This window comes from Nuphar pumila, chromosome 10 (genome assembly GCF_984573655.1).
Source record: "Nuphar pumila chromosome 10, dmNupPumi1.hap1.1, whole genome shotgun sequence".
Lineage (NCBI taxonomy): Eukaryota > Viridiplantae > Streptophyta > Magnoliopsida > Nymphaeales > Nymphaeaceae > Nuphar > Nuphar pumila.
The window spans coordinates 45,832,446-45,838,237 of NC_143258.1; positions in this window are offsets into that span (position 1 = coordinate 45,832,446).

The following is a 5,792-nucleotide window of genomic DNA, read 5'->3' on the forward strand; positions in this document are numbered from 1 at the left end:
TTTAAGGTTTGTTTCATCCATAGTACTTGTGAACACGCTAAACTAGCCGCTATATATTCTGCTTCAGTTGTTGAGAGTGACACTGAATTTTGCTTTTTACTAAACCAAGAGACTAAGGAATTTCCTAAGAAATGACAAGTTCCACTAGTACTCTTGCGATCAGATTTACTTCCTGCAAAATCTGCATCACTATATGAAACTAAATCAAAGGAAGATGATTTTGGGTAAAACAAACCGAAATCTGAAGTATCTTTCAAATAACGAAGAATTTGTTTTACTGCAGTTAAATGAGATTGTTTTGGATTAGCTTGAAATCTTGCACACATACAAACACTAAACATAATATCAGGTCGACTAGCAGTTAAGTATAATAGAGATCCGATCATACCTCTATAGAGCTTAGTATCTACACTTTTACCATTTTCATCTTTATCAAGAGAAGTAGTTGTGCTCATAGGATTCCTTCTTGATTTCGATGAGTCCATCCCAAATCTCTTTAGAAGTTCTTTTGTATACTTAGCCTGATTGATGAAGATTCCTTCTTTAGTTTGCTTTATTTGAAGTCCAAGGAAATAGTTTAATTCGCCCATCAAGCTCATTTCAAACTCTTCCTGCATAGCTTTAGCAAATTCTTTACAAAGAGAATCATTAGTAGAACCAAATATTATGTCATCAACATAAATTTGCACAATAAGAATATCTGAATTAAGATTTTTAATAAATAAAGTGGAGTCTACCCGACCAATGGAAAAACCAGATTGTTCTAGAAAATTTCGTAGTCTTTCATACCACGCTCTTGGTGCTTGTTTGAGTCCATACAAAGCTCTTTTCAATTTGTAGACTTTTTCTGGATATTTCTCATTTTCAAAGCCTGGAGGTTGCTCTACATAAACTTCTTCATTGATGTGTCCATTTAAGAATGCACTCTTAACATCAATTTGATATAACTTGAAGTTCATGTAACTAGCAAAAGCAAACATCATTCAAATTGACTCCAATCGAGCCACTGGTGCATAGGTTTCATCAAAATCTATGACTTCTTCTTGATTATAGACTTGTTCTACTAGCCTTGCTTTATTTCGAATGACTTCACCATTTTCGTCCAGCTTATTTCGGAAGACCCATCTTGTTCCAATTACCGGATGATCCTTTGGTCTATCAACTAGATCCCAAACATCATTCCTAGTAAATTGGCTAAGTTCTTCAGACATGGCCAAAAGCCAAAATTCATCATCACAAGCCTCATTGATATTCTTTGGTTCTATATTAGATATGAAAGCAACATTTGCAATATATTTTTCTAATTGCCTTCTAGTTTGGACACCACTCTTTATTTCTCCAATAACTTGTTCATGTGGATGATTGAGAACTTATTTCCAAACAGGTTGTAGAGGAACATCTTCTTGAGAAGTATTCTCTATCAAGGGTTCTTCTTGAAGTATTACTTCTTCTCCTTCGCTTAGAGATATAACCTGCTCACAATTCTCATCAAATACAATATGTAAAGATTCTTCAATGCAATATGTTCTTTTATTGAAAATACGATAAGCTTTACTTCTAGAAGAATATCCAAGAAATATTGATTCATCTGATTTTGAATCAAACTTATCAAGATTATCTTTGGTATTTAACAAGAAACATTTACTACAAAAAATTTTGAAATATGAGATCTTTGGTATACGATCATAATACAATTCAAAACATGTTTTATGTAAGATTGGTCGAATAAGAACACGGTTTAAAACATAACATGATGTATTTATTGCTTCAGCCCAAAAGTATTTTGGTAAATTTTTATCTTGAAGCATGGTTCTAGCACATTCTTGCAAAGTTCTATTCTTTCTTTCAACAACTCCATTTTGTGGAGCCGCTCTAGGAAAAGCAAAGTTGTGAGATATTCCATGTAAATCACAAAACTTTAGAAAAGATTCATTTTCAAATTCACCACCATGATCACTATGAATTTTAATTATAGTTGTAGATTTTTTATTTGTAATTCTTCTACAAAGTTTGGAAAATTCCGAAAAAGCATCATGTTTGCTTTTTAGAAAAATCACCCATGTAAATCGAGAATAATCATCTACTATAACAAAAGCATACTTGCTACCATTCAAACTTTGAATTCTAGATGGTCCAAATAGATCTAAATGTAAAAGTTCAAGAGGACGTTTTGTTGAAACTATATCTTTTGCTTTAAAAGAACTCTTGATTTGTTTACCCCTTTGGCAAGAATCACATAAGTGATCTTTCTTATATGGTATTCTAGGTAGGCCTCTAACAAGATCATTCTTGGATAACTTGGAAATTATTTTAAAGTTAACATGTCCAAGTCTCTTGTGCCATAACCATTGAATTTCATTTGAAACAATAAGACATTTTTCATTAAAAGTGGGTAACTCATCTAGATATAGTTCATACACATTGTTTCTTCTTTTACCTTTAAAAATAAACTTTTTAGATTGAAAATCAAAAATTAAGCATAAATCATTTTCAAAAGAAACATGAAAACCTTTATCACATAATTGACTAATAGATAATAAATTATGCATTAAAACATCTACTAAAAGAACATTTTCTATCAAGTGAAATTTTAGATTACCAATACCTATTACTTTTCCCTTGTTATTGTCACCAAAGATGACGGTTCCTCCATCCTTATTTTGTAGGGTGGAAAATAACTCCGGCCTTCCAGTCATATGTTTGGAACAACCGTTGTCCAATATTCATTTGCTCCTTGTTTTGTGTACCTACAACAAAATTAGAAGACAAAGCATTTGACACCTTTCTATTTTTTGGTCCATGAGAGTTAGTCTTAGGAACCCATATTCATTTGGATTCTGGTTTCCTTTGATAAAAAGTATTTTTTCTATAAAAAGATTTAGTATTTCTAGAGTAATCATGTCTAGGCTTATAAGCATTATAAGTTCCATGATTAGATGCATTTCTATTATAACTAGAAAGTTTACTTCTATGAACAAATGATTGAGAATAATGTCTTTGATTCTTCACAACATAGTTTGGTCTATTTTGAGTATCAAAGAAGCTATATCCCAATCCGATTTTATTTACCGAGCATCTTTGAGAACCAAGAAGTCTTTCTAGATTCTCTTGACCATTTGTGAATTTGGTCACTATAGAAAGAAGATCATTTGATTTTTCTTTTAGACTAGATATTTCTTTTTGTAAGAGATTGGTTCTAATTCCAATTTCCTTTATCTCAAAAGCTTGGCAAGAGTTTTCCTTCTTGAGATCTTCTATCTCTTGAAGTAATACTTTATTTTGATAGTCAAGAGTTAAATTTTCAGTTTTTAACTCTTTGTTTTTTAGAACTTAGACTCTTAAATTTAGCATATACATCATTCAATGCTTCTAATAAATCATCATACTCAAATTGACTTACCGAGTCTTCTTGTGCTACAAAGCACATGTTGGCGACTTCTTCATTTGATTCTTCATCGGTAGAGGAGTCACTATCATCCCAACATGCTTGAAATGTCTTTTTCTTCTTGAATTGGTCCTTGGGCTTGATTTTGAGAAGATGACAATCTTTCTTGATATGTCCAGCTTTTTTACAATTAAAACACTTGACTTCATTTGGATTGGAAGAATCTGCTTTCTTTACCTTTTTTGAAATCTTCCCTTTTTGATGAATCTTTTGAATTGCCTTGTAATAGGGGCAATATCTTCATCTTTATCTTCTTCTGAATTTTCAGAGTCACAAGTAGCCTTAAAAGCAAGAGATTTCTTCTTGGGTTCTTCTTCTTGTCTGTCTTATAGTTGGACTTCATATGCCATTAGGTTACCAACCAAATCTTTAAGAGTGAGAGTGTTTAAATCATTTGCCTCTTCAATAGCAGTGGTTTTTCTCTCCCATTCAAGAGTTAAACACCTTAGGATCTTTCTGACTAAATCCACTTGTGAATATTCTTTTTCAAGGGATTTCAGAGTGTTAGTTATATCGGTCATTCTTGTTACCATGTCCGATATAGATTCATTTTGCTTCATTTTAAACAATTCAAATTTATGAACTAAAGAAGCAAATTTAGATTCTTTTACCTTTGACGTACCTTCGTGAGTCACGAGAAGAGTATGCCATATTTCATTTGCTGTAGTGCATTGAGACCTAAGTCTATGTGAGCATGAAAATATTTCCTCAATCTGGTCCTACCAAACCATGCCTAGTCTATATGCAGTCAATGTCAGATAGGTCAGAATCTAGGCTCCTAGGTTCGCATGATATCAAAAAGTAAAAGAGTTGACATTTCAAGAACACAGTTTTGATAATTGAACTAAATCAAGCACAATTTTGATCAAACAAGGACAGGTCCCATCACGGTCGCCAAACCTGTTATCGTCGCAAAATTTTTCCGTCTTCCCTTCCCTTGCGGGAGAAAAAGAGGAAAATGCTTTCGTGAGTCAAACTTGACCGGATTTTAGAAATTGTTTTGAAATACTCGCCTCCATTTTTTAAAATAGCGGGAAAATCCATGGGATGGGGCTCGACCTGTCGGTACGAGGTTCGACCGTTCCTGCCGCCTTTAACAGGGGTAATCGAACCAAGGACCAAAAATGTGTTTGACTTAGTTAAATCATCAAAATCATGTTCTACCCTAAATGCACAGAGAATTCAAGCATGTGTTATGACATTTTGTAAAATGCAAGTTGGGAAAACATGATGTATGCTTGGAAAATGCTTTTGGAGTTGGAAAATGTTTCTAAGGAAAATTGGAAATCAATCTCTCGGGAAAACTCTGAAAAAAGGATTTTAAAATCATAAAAAAGTTTCTGAGGATGTGAGAAAATCACGAAGGGTTGAAAATCCGGGGAAAATGAAAGTAATTCTTAGAAAAAGGGTGAACATTTGAAGGGAAGATGTTTGTCAGGAAAAGCTTCAAGTTTTGAAAGCTTTCATTGGAAAATGGTTGAGATTCATTGGAAAATTCTTTGGAGATGGAAAATCAACACTCGGGAAACTGAAATCCTGAGAATCTTATCCTTGAAACACTGGGAAATCGATTTTGATCTTTGAGAAGGGTGAGAGACTCCTTTTGAAAATTTTGAGAAAATAACCTTTTCCATGGAAAACTGTCGAAAAACTTGACTTGGGAAAACCGATTTTGAAAAATTCTCAGAGTTTCTTGAGAAATCGATTTTCTTGAGAATGAAATTTTCTTGAGAAAACCATGAGAAAAACCGGTAATTTCATGATGTAAATGATATGAATGAATGTCATTTTGTAAAAGCCTCTTTTCATAAAAATATGTAATTTTAGAATTAAACTAAGCAAAATTATCACATATTTCGACTATGGGCATAAATATGTTTATAATTTACTTAGTCAATTCTAAAATATTTTATGAAATTGAGAATATGTAGTGAAATTTTGGAAGATAGCCTAAGAGTGTAGCCTAAGTGTGACTGGTAGGAAGATGTTGAATCTGGGTCTCGTCCATATTCCGACTAGGGTCGTAAATATGGACTTCACCAAGTTCATCAACTCCCTAAGAGTTGATGCGCGTGCCATTCGTATACATCCATAGTGCTTTTGTAATAAAATGCATGAATCACATAATCAGGATATTGCAGGAATTTAAACTATATGATATGCATCCTAGTCTAAGTAGGAAATTATATCTCTTATTCCAAAATTTACATTATTACATCATTAATTAAATGAAATAAAAAGAAATTGCAGACTTCAGCTCCTTCTTTTTAATGTCTTTGCCAAACTTGAAATGGGGTTAGCTCAAATATGTGGGTTTTTCCCAGATTTTCCAATAATATTCTGAAAT